The sequence below is a fragment of the Cottoperca gobio genome, chromosome 1, assembly GCF_900634415.1.
Source record: "Cottoperca gobio chromosome 1, fCotGob3.1, whole genome shotgun sequence".
Lineage (NCBI taxonomy): Eukaryota > Metazoa > Chordata > Actinopteri > Perciformes > Bovichtidae > Cottoperca > Cottoperca gobio.
In genome coordinates this window covers 1355232-1367395 of record NC_041355.1, presented here as the reverse complement: position 1 = coordinate 1367395, position 12164 = coordinate 1355232, and the positions used below count along the sequence as shown (strand labels likewise).

At 40.0% G+C, this 12164-nt stretch overlaps 2 pseudogenes; both read left to right on the top strand.

Annotated features, from left to right (window-relative positions):
* Nucleotides 1-883: 883 nt before the first annotated feature.
* Nucleotides 884-4400, top strand: LOC115028801 (E3 ubiquitin-protein ligase TRIM21-like; annotated as a pseudogene).
* A 4149-nt stretch (nucleotides 4401-8549) lies between these two features.
* The window catches only part of LOC115007001 (TNF receptor-associated factor 5-like), a 6964-nt pseudogene continuing 3349 nt past the window's right edge, over nucleotides 8550-12164 (top strand).

The window sequence follows — 12164 nt, the reverse complement described above, 5'->3', positions numbered from 1 at the left end:
AAACATGAACACAAATAAGCAAAAATCCTGCAATTCAAGCGTTGTTTTTTCCACACTTTTTACTTTTCTATTTTTTAAAATGTATTGTGGCACACATAACATTTTATATACGATATTAATTATTAGCAAATGATTTGTAAATCTTTAAGAAATCGTTTGTAAAAAAAGGTATAAACTTTATTTATATAGTTTATACTTTGTCAGTGGTTAATAATTGGATTCTGGTCCATCTTCTAGTCTATACATGTAATGTCTATAGATGTTTCACAAAGGACTTCTGAAAGGTTTTCAAATCCTTTGGTTATCATTAACAAATACTTAATTTAGTATATGAAATGATATAATGTGTACACCAATATAGTCTTAGCCTTGTGTACTAATGTAATCAGAATGTGTTGTTATACAATATATAATCTATAAACTAATTATTTCATACTACACAAACTAATGATAACATAACATACATTATAGCATTACTAGTAATTAGCAAACGTATGTTATTATCATGTCATTGTTTGTTAACTGTAAAAAAAACCAAAAAACAAACATTTTTTAATTAATTATCATGTTGGCCTGCACTAACGTTAAGCTAACCAGCCGCCGGAAGCAACACACCTAACGCTTCAGGTGTTATACCTTCAGAATAAAAGCGCCATCTCCGTAAACTCTTTTTACAAAAGTAAAAGTACTAATACAATACAGTAAAAATACTAGACTACAGGTAAAAGCCCTGCATTCAAACGCAAACTTCATTGATGTTTGTAGATATTAACAAACAAACATTCCTTTAAAGTATCATAAAGTAGACCAGTGGGTTCTGTAAAACATGTAACAAGAAAGACGACATAAAGAAAAGAAACGAAATAACAAGTCAAAGAAGCCAGACACCTTCAGTGCTTTGCTCCCTCAATATTAAATTAATCCTGTGCCGAAACTATAGTTTTATTCTATATTATAGATAATAAAACAGGAAACAGAAGAGGCGGAGCGACACGAGAGGAAAGCCTCAACGTCACGTTCCTCAAACGAAACTGAAAGTTTGTCAGAGCTGCAGGTAAAACGAGTGTTTCTGTCTAAAGAATAAAGAGTATATAAAGTCCATCAAGACTTTCTCAGCAACACAACAGAGTCTCTAACAAACACTGGTGAGTACAGCTGATAATAATTACTGAGCTCTCTTTTCTTTCTTTTCTCTACTCAGAAAGTTTTTACTTTTTTGTTTTACTCTAGTGATCAAAAATAGTTTTGCTAAAAACAAAATAAACTTTCTTTAATGTATTTAACCAAAAGCCCACAGATAAGGTAATGTGTTATTAAATAGTCCCAGATGCAATAATGTAATTGTGAGTTAATAAAGTCTCAGAATAAAGCCGGTAACAGATTAGAAATTATGAGGAGTTTGTAAAATAATTAAATCCATCCATCGTCCACCGCTTATCCGGGATCGGGTCGAAATAATTAAAGCATAACAATATTTTAAGTGACAGAAGTGTCGTTAGAGGGGGACAACAAGAATACTGGGTTAACGTTCATAATTATGAGGATCTTTGTGGTACAGTAACATGGGGAGACAAATAAATATTACATGGTGAAAATAATGTCTCATTTACAGGTTAGTGACCAACCAGTTCATGTTCTCTGGATTAGCAACAATGTAGTGGCCACATACAATCACACTGTAAAGGTCATCAAATAATTCATGGGTCATTGTGTCCAGATTGAACTTCTCTAAGATTGTACTGTCATGGCTGCACCCTTGTACTTAACCTGTTACTGATATGAACAACAACTGAACAAGTGACCACTTCAGTTTGCTTCCTGTTATACCTGTTATTCCACAAGTAATGAAGAGGGGAGGAGTGTTGCTCAATCTCACAGCATTAATACAACGTAATTGCTCTATAATTACTGTGTTCAAAAGAGTATGATAATCACATTTGTTGATAATAAAGTTAATGTTTGAAGAAGATTATATGTCCCTCATTTTCAAAAACATTCTGTCGAATCTGGTGGGCTTCAGTGAAAAACATTATCACATATAAGGAAGAAATCTGAAAGTTAACTGATGTTTCACTCTGTCTCTTCTGTTCCCAGTGTGTAGACATGGCTACAGTCAGCTTTCTGCAATCTGAAGACCAGTTCCTGTGCTCCATCTGTCTGGATGTGTTCACTGATCCAGTCAGTACACCATGTGGACACAACTTCTGCAAAAACTGCATCAATGCACACTGGAATACTAATGACCAGTGTCTGTGTCCGATGTGTAAAAAGGTTTTCAACACAAGACCTGAGCTCCATGTCAACACTTTCATCTGTGAGATGGTTGTTCAGTTCAGAGAGTCAGAGCAACAGAAAACCAGCAGCAGCAGCAGGTCAGAGAAACAAGTTGCCAAACCAGGAGAAGTTCCCTGTGACGTCTGCACTGGAAGCAAACTGAAGGCTCTGAAGTCCTGTCTGGTGTGTCTGACCTCCTACTGTGAGACTCACCTGGAGCCTCATCTCACAATGTCAGGCCTGAAAAGACATCAGCTGATCGACCCTGTGGAGAATCTGGAAGACAGGATGTGTACGAAGCACGATAAACCTCTGGAGCTGTTCTGTAAGACCGACCAGACATGTGTCTGCATGCTCTGCTCTGTTTTAGACCACAAGATGCATGATGTTGTTCCTCTGAAAGAAGAATATGAAGGAAAGAAGGCAGAGCTGGGGAAGACAGAGGTTAAAGTTCAGCAGATGATCCAGAAGAGACGACTGAAGATCCAGGAGATCAAACAGTCAGTCGACCTCAGTAACAAAGATGCAGACAGAGAGGTGGCAGAAGGTGTTCAGGTCTTCACTGCTCTTAGGAGTCTGTTGAGAGAGGACTGGAGGAGCTCATCAACACGATCAAGGAGAAGCAGAAAACTACAGAAAAACAGGCCGAAGCTTTCATCAAAGAGCTGGAACAGGAAATCTATGAGCTGATGAAGAGAAGCAAGGAGATGGAAGAGCTTTCACGTACTGAAGACCACCTCCAGCTTCTCCAAAACTTACCATCAGGGAGAGCTGCTCCACCCAACAAGGACTGGACAAAGGTCAGGGTCCCCCCACCATCATATGAGGGGACTGTGGTGAGAGCTGTGGCTCAGCTGGAGGAGACACTCAGTCAAGAGATGAAGAAGCTGCTTGGTGAAGCTGAGCTGAAGAGGGTCCAGAAGTATGCAGTGGATGTGACTCTTGATGCTGATACAGCACATCCTTATTTAATTCTGTCTGATGATGAGAAACAAGTGAGTCATGGTGATGTGAAGAAGAATCTCAGAAAAAACCCAAAGAGGTTTTCTAAATCTACTAGTGTTTTAGGAAAGCAGAGTTTCTCTTCTGGTAGATTTTACTTTGAGGTTCAAGTTAAAGGGAAGACTGAATGGATCTTAGGAGTGGCCAGCAGAGTCGATCAACAGGAAGGAACCTGTCCCACTGAGCCCTCAGTTAGGTACTGGACTATATGGTTGAGAGATATAAATGAGTACAAAGCTCTTGATGACCCTTCAGTCCGTCTCTCTCTGAAGTCTCAGGCCTCAGAAGGTGGGGGTGTTTGTGGATTATCAGGAGGGTCTGGTCTCCTTTTATGACGTAGATGCTGCAGCTCTCATCTACTCCTTTACTGGCTGCTCCTTCACTGAGAAACTCTTCCCATTCTTCTAGTCCTGGTCTGAATGATGGTGGTACAAACTCTGCACCTTTAATCATCTCTTCTGTCAGAGTCGACTAATCACTTACGTTATTTCATGTATTGATTTAATTCTATTCAAGGGAATAAACGTAGATATTTAGAGGTAACACTGTAGTTTACATCTTATGTTCTACAGAATCCGTTTACTGTGTTGATTAAGTTACATTTCATTGTTAAGATTTATTTTATTATGTGCATCCTTTACATTGTCAACACTATAAATTGATGCATTGATCTTTTCAACCCTGCATCATGACACACGTTACGTGCAGAATATCAATGTAAACCTCTGATAAAGATTATTTTCACTTCCATAAGGAATCACTGTTTATAATAACCACAAATATGTCAAGTTGCAGTTTGCAGCATTTTAGCAAAATTACTCAAAATCAAAGTTTATCGTATAATTCTTCTTTTTGATGTGCATCCACAGAAACATATTGCTGAATATTTCAATGTCATAAGGCTTCTATTAAGAGTAAGGCATAAAACATGTTGGGAATCAAAAGTGTGAAATTACATGTTGTGGATGCATCAATGATGTCAAATTAAATTACGACCAAATGTATTATTTGTTGGTATTATATTCATCTGTAATATTTTCTTTGATGTTCTTTTGTGTAGAAAAATCATCCACCAGCCAACATCCATCTGTAACCTGTTTGATTCCAATAAATTGTTAAACGGCCTTCTGGATGGAGTGTTTGAATGTGCACACTTTCATTCATCAGGTGGACACAAACACCGGTCCTGATGAAGGCTCGTGTTGCTCTGCTGGATGTGTAAACGGGCAACTGTTTGATCACACATCGGAAGTGTGTCGGGGTTTTAGCTGGGTGTAAAAGAAAAATACAAACTTTTAATGTAATCAACACTTCCAGCGCACAAGTCAGCTGTTAAATGCCTACTGATAAAAAAAAGCTCAAGATTAAAAAGGGCTCGTCTCAGCTGTTGTTGCCAGGAAGATCTCCAATATGGCTGCCAGAGAAAACAGATCACTCCACACCCCTAATCAGATACAACATATGCATGTATTATTAATTATAATAATTCAGTTAGGATCGTTTTGTCAAATTAATAACATATTTAGTTGTTGGTTTGACTTTGTATAAAGTACCTGTCAATCATCTTGGGAGTGTTAACAGGTTTAAATCCGGTATAAACTCTGATGGTCCGGCTACTCTTTTTACAATTACACTTAAATCACACACTGTGTCTTAGATGATCACGAGAACAAGTTGTGCTGAGAAATGTCTCACTTTATTTTTCTGGGTTCTTGTCACAAGGTTCATTAATGAGTCACGCCCAAAGAAGTCAAAATGTCAGCTGGTTAAATAAATTAAAGCTGAGCTGAACTTTGACTGATGATGAGATTGTTGCATCACACTTGCATTAAATCACAATTGTTTGAGACAAAACATTTATTTACAAAAGTTTACCAAAAATGTGTATCATGCTATAAATTAATTATATAAAAGTTGGGCTTTGAAATTCGTAGTGTTTTTTTTGTCTGTCTGTTTAATTGTTAGTTCTTATGCCTGTATTAGAATGTTATTCCATCCATCCATCGTCTACCTCCTATCCGGGGTCAGGTCGCGGGGGCAGCAGCTCCAGTAAGGAACCCCAATCTTCCCTTCTCCGGGCCACATCCTCCAGCTCCGACTGGGGAATCCTGAGGCGTTCTCAGGCCAGTGAGGAGATATAATCTCTCCACCGAGTCCTGGGTCTTCCCCGGGGTCTCCTCCCAGCTGGACGTGCCTGGAACACCTCCCTAGGGAGGTGCCCAGGTGGCATCCTTACTAGATGCCCGAACCACCTCAACTGGCTCCTTTCAACGTAAAGGAGCAGCAGCTCTACTCCGAGTCTCTCCTGATGGCTGAGCTTCTCACTCTCTCTAAGGGAGACGCCAGCCACCCGTCTGAGAGCTTTGCCTTCTAGGCTCAGCTCTCTTTTCGTCATAACGGTGCGGTAAAGTGACTGTAGTACCGCCCCCGCTGCTCCGATTCTCCGGCCAATCTCTCGCTCCATCGTCCCCTCACTCGCGCACAAGACCCCGAGGTACTTGAACTCCTTCACTTGGGGTAATGGTTCATTCCCTACCCGGAGTAGGCCATCCATCGGTTTCCTGCTGAGAGCCATGGCCTCAGATTTGGAGGTGCTGATCCTCATCCCAACCGCTGCACACTCGGCTGCGAACCGATCCAGTGACTGTTGAAGGTCACAGACCGATGATGCCATAAGGACCACATCATCTGCAAAGAGCAGCGATGAGATCCTCAGGTCACCGAACTGCAACCCCTCTCCTCCACGACTACGCCTCCATATCCTATCCATGAAAATCACGAACAGGATTGGTGATAAAGCGCAGCCCTGTCGGAGGCCAACATTCACGGGAAACGAGTCCGACTTACTGCCGAGTATCCGGACACAACTCTCGTTTTGGGCGTACAGGGATTGGATGGCCCTCAAAAGTGACCCCTCACAAGCATTAGGAGAAGGAGGCAGCCGCTGTACAGCGCCTGGGGAATCTGCTCATTAGAGCCAAGGACCCCCAAACTGGTGTAGCGTGGTGCAGGGACCCCCTACTGTATATATTGTATAATGCTTGTGCGACGGGGCGTAAATTTATTTTAGTTCACCCCTCTCCTTTCCTCCACTCTGTCTCTGACTGTAGGTGTGTGTCTTTGCGGAGGAATGAATGTGAATGGCAAAGCATAAAATAAATGTCACAATTATCCCTGATATAATAAGACAGTTATGAGTGAGTTGAGCTTTTTACAAGTCTAAGTATGAGTTGTATTTAATACATATAGTACCTAACATTTCTTCACATTAACTATGTAAATACGTGCACTTGTCAGTTATTAAACAAGATAATACATTTATTAATTATATCACAATATCATAAAGCCTCTTTCCATACTAACAGGTTAGTTGATATCAACGTCACAGATCACAACGTCGCAGAAATCAAAGTCAAACATTTTCCATCTCTGGTTTTGCCTCTCAGACAACATTAAGGCTTAAATATCTTCTTGGTGGCAGGTCATGTCTCTCCACCTCTGTTTTGGATTTTTAATTAAATTTACAATGTATTTTATTTTATCTAAAGATAATTATCCAACAATGCAGTAAAGGACATTGCTCTTTGTAGTTAACCTTTAAGTTTAAAGTTTCATTATCAACGTTGCAAACATTTTTAATACAACATAAAATGATTTATCCTAAGGTATAAAGTGATTATAGGATTATAACATTGATAATGCTGCTGTTTACATATTGTATAACATTTGATTTTAGGTTTATTATTATTATAAAAGCATGATTCAATCCACCATTCATTTGTTATTTGCCAGATGATATATAGAATTTCTTTTGAAGATACTCTAACTGTATTTCTGTAATGTGATTCTATGCCACAAACAGAATGAAATGAAAGGAACAGTCATTGTGGTCACGATTGTTGGCGTGTCTGTGTCTTTAAGTGGATTGTATTGAACATGTGTTGACAGTGACGTGAGCGACATCTGCTGGTGAAGTTAAATGACTCCGAAAATAATTTCAAAAAGCTGAAACTTCATTTGCTACGTTTCTTATTTCCAGTGTTGGGACAGTAAGAAGAAAATTATGTTTTATAGAAGGAAAACTAGAAAATGATGAGAAGGAAATGAAAGAAAGTATGGAGTTAAGGGAGAAGGGGGTAAACAGAGGATTTGGGAAGGAAAAGATGGGGGTGTAGAAGTACACTGGGGGGTACGGAGGAAAGATAATAAGAATGAAAACTAAAGAAGCCGGGGGTAAGATGGAATAAAGACAGCAGGATGAAGGTGAGAGACAGTACAAACTACACAATAAAGTCTCCACTTAATTAACATTTTAAAGGATAATTCTGGTTTATTTAAGTTTGTTTTCAGTATCATTACTAACAGTAATAATAACTTTGTACTCTCCAAGTCAACATCAGTAAAATCATCATTATATTGATGTTTTTCTTCAATAATGTCTATTTGAACAGAAACAGTATAACAGGTGTTATATTATTATATATTAAATATTATCTGCTCAAAATCACAATATTTCACTTTCAGTTTCCTAAAAACCAAAACTGACGTCTTTTTAATGTCAAATATATTTCATTTATTTATTAAGATTTTATTTACACCAAAAGTTTGGAATCAGCTGTTATATTGATCTTTTTCTTCAATAATAAATAAATAATAAAGTAAAAACAATAGAATTCAGACACCAAAAGTATTATTTACATTTGAAGTAAGTCCCCACAGTGTTGCATGATGGGAGGATACTGTTGGATCCAGATAAGCGTAGACGACCCTCGATCATTATAAAACCATAAAGGTGCATTCAGGCTCTAAATATTGAGTTTGTCCTCTTTCTTATTTAAATCTGCACACATGTTGATGTTAAGCTTCCAGTTTCTTTTACCAATAACTGCTGATTTCTTCTGTTCTTATTGAACTGTTGCTCAGAGGGACCTTTGTCTCTTTCTGCTGCTTCTAATAAAAATATAAATATAAATGAATGCAGGCTCCACCCGGCTCACAGCTGTGTGTTTCTACCCTTCATGCTGCAGTCTGTCCTTCACTCTCTGCAGCCAATCAGCATCCTCCCTCATCTGCTGCTTGTATTTTGCATGCAGATATAGATACACAAGAAAATAAATAAACTATTAATAGTGCAGCCACCCCATAGAAATAAAGTAAAAAGTGAAACGGCGTGACTGCAGCAGTGGATGAACAGAAGTGGTGTGACGTGTCAAACTGTCTGTGCTGATGGAGGGTGAGAGGCAGCAGCAGTTTGTGCAGTTATAAAAAGGCTGACGCTGTTTGGACTGTAACTGGACTCCCACAGGCTGCAGGATGAGCTGCCCAGGAGCAACACAACTATTCTTAGACCTTTTGTTGTGCTGACGGCCGTCACGCTGAAAACATGTGGAAGGTCAAACGTGAGTGTTTTCACTGCATGCTTTGTGTTTTTCACGCCGTAAACTAACTCTGTGACCGTTTTAGATCTGACTGATCGAAGCTTTGTGATGACGTGAGCACGACTGAATCTTCTCTTTTTCTCCACACATCAAATGATTTACATATGTTCAGTTTGGATACAGAGTTTAGAAATCTGATATGGAGTTTAATCTTAAAACAAACATAAATTTGAGTCTTCAGAGATGAATTACAGCAACACGTGTGTGATTAGAAAACATTGTCTGGATCACTGCAAACATTTTAACCAGGAGGGAGACCAAGTGATTATTGGTTTTATCTTTGCGTACATCACAGTTTCACAAACACAATTTATTATCTTTTGCCTTTCTTGTTGTTGCAGCTCCAGTTGCTTTCCCTATGGAGACAAGGTACCGGACGATTTTGGAGGTAATCACGATGCAGCCTCTAAAACCTAATATTTATTCTGCACTATATTTGATATTTCATTGCACATATCATCTTATCTTAGTTGTATTTTTATTAGGGCTGTCAAGAGATTTAAAAAAATAATCTAATTAATTACAAGATTTGTGATTAATTAATCTCGATTAATCGCATATATCAATATTTGCTGTCGGAGCTCCGTGCGACGGTGTGTGTGTGGGGGGGGGGGGGGGGGTGGAGGAAGATGAGTGAATCAATGAGTAGCAGTGGCAGGCCGTGCATTTCACACCTAGGACTTCAGTGATGTCCTACACAGTCCTACCTGAATTATTCCACCTCTCGGAGGCTGTGAGCCGGGGGTACCGCTCGGAGTTAGTGATTTGAAAGTGGCGGACAAACCCTTTTCCCGGCTGTGATAGGCTCACTATCGTCAGGGTTGGCAGTCCTCTTCTCACGATGTCTATCTTTTCTTGAAAGGTTTGTCTTGAAAATGGCTTTGTAATTATATCTGCGACCAAATCGATCTCTTCTTCTCCTTCAGCCATTGTGGGTTGAAAAAAACCAGCTTGTAGAAATCTACACAAATTAGCTCGTTCAAGTTCAGGTTGCTAGCTCTGCATAGCTCTGCCTCTCAATAGTGCGTATCCAATCAAAAGATGTGGACGTGCTGACGTTATCGTACGCCTGCTAGCTGGCCCCGGTGTCGCCAATCTGATTGGTTAACGCTACAATTTTGTCTCCGTTCACTTTAAGCTACAGGTGCCCGCACTGTTGCTTCTGAAGGCCTCAGGGCAGATCTCTTGGACCCTGGCAACACATCATGGCTGAAATATGATTGGATAAAAGCTCTAACATAAAGGCCAGACCTCTAAATCTCCATCTGAGGCTGGAAGCAGCGCAGCCAAGAGGAAAGCTATGAAATGAAGAGAATAGACTATGGGGAATAATATAATACATATTTGTGGAAAAAATATATCAAAATTAAGTTTATATTCTGATGATGTTTAGGCCAGCAGAGAAGGCCTTGCTGGCCCTGACGGCCCACCACTGATGAGTAGTCAATATAAACTGTCTTTTATTTCAATACCAATATCCAATATCTTGTTTGCCACAAGATAGCCTAACATCTTTCATTGTACAATAAACAATCACTTGTACAACAAAATGAACAAAACCAAGCAAAAGTCTCCTCTGGCAACAAAGGCCATAACCGTTTCATTTATCAACATGTAGTGTACATAACGGATCCATCGGCCTCACAATACCTCTCAGTTCTCCCTCAGCCAGTCGCTGAGACAAACTAGCTTGTTTACATTCTCAGATGTCAAGGCTGCTCTCTTCTTTTGCACTATGTTACGCGATCCGTAAAACCTCCCTTAACCCCCCGTCCTCTACCACAGACATTGGCCTGCAGTCCATTGCAATCCATCTCGCGATTGAGTTGGTTAATCTGTCAGAGGTAGATTTACTAATTCTGCTTCTGAACGCCTGATCGAGAGTGCTTTGACGAGGCTGGTCGCTCACCTTGGTGCTAGCTAGCTCCGTAGCGTTTTCTCATCCGCTTCATCATGTTGACGAGGCTGCTGTGGCCAGCGCCGCTGTCGGTGAAGTAAAGAGTCAAGGGGAATCTAAGAGCGCGATTAATCTGCGTTAATGTTTTTGCGTTATTTTTTCTGTGATTAATTAACGCGTTAATTGGACAGCTCCAATTTTTATATTTAATCACAGTACTGGAGGAGGCAACAAAGCATTTGACTGCACATATTATGAATACGACAGAGAGTTATTATCAATATACTCTCCAAGAGACGGTGACAACTTTCCTGGATCAGCCATTTTGTAGAAAACTTGACTTTTCCAGTGAGATCTGACAAAGTAGATCTGGATCTATTTATACTTCAAAAACCAAACTAAATAAAAACATGCCAGAATAGACGTCAGTTAAACATTGTTGCTATCATTCAGACTCTTCCTGTCTAATGTACGACAACTTCCTGTGCGTTTCAGAGTTTGGTCCCCCCTGACCCCATGTCCCAGTTCCAGCTGAGGAGAGGTTCTCCTGACGAGGAGTTTCCTGACCTGGGCAGGAATTCTACCTGGATGGGACGAATCCTCACACCGGCCATGTACCGCCGACAGTTCGACCGCTGCACCCACAGCGGAGTCATCTTCGATGATGTCATCCGCCCGGGCCTCGAGGAACCAGGTGATGTCAGCGTGATGTCACTATGATGTCAGCGGGATGTCAGTGTGATGTCAACTGTCAAATAATTACAGTGAGATTACAATCAGGAAGAACTGAAAGAAGGACCTCATGGACATTTAATTTATTTATTTACACATATACGTGTATATAAAAAGACAGTAACAATTTAAGAAAAGGTTTGAACCTTGTACAGGAGAGGTTAGAACCAAAAAATAGCTCATAAAGATATCGCCCCTATTAGATATTAACAGTAAATATAGTAAAGACATTAATAGGAAAAAAGTATATTTAATATATTTTAATTAAAGTATATCGTAACTAATACGATGACAGTTATGATGCATGTAAGGAAAATAGTTTGTTGAGATTTCAGATGTTGTGTTTCTGGTGTATTCGCCTGCAGTTCTTCTCATGGCCACTAGATGGCGGTCTGAGAGAAAATTACCGTATATAAGCGAATAGGAAAATACTTGAGCAACACAAAGTCAATATATTTTCCCAACATTTGGGAAGAGTGTCAATATAAGTGTGTAAATGTATGTTTGTGTATGAAGGAGACTGGTCCAGTCCTGTGTCTGTGGGCTGTGTCGCGGGCGACGCCCAGTCCTACATCCTGTTCTGTGACTTCTTCGACCGAGTCATCGAGGCGCATCACGAACACAAGATCACCAGCGAGACGCCAGAGAGCGACTTTAACTACGACAACTTGAAGGTAGCTGGTCCGACCACTGCAGGTCTGCTGGTGTGAAAACTCTCACTGCGGATAAACCCAAACTATAGGCTACTTTCCATTTCAGGCGTGAAACGTCTGCGAGGGTCCATGGAGTCCGTCCATGTGACTCCGTGAACTCAACACGCC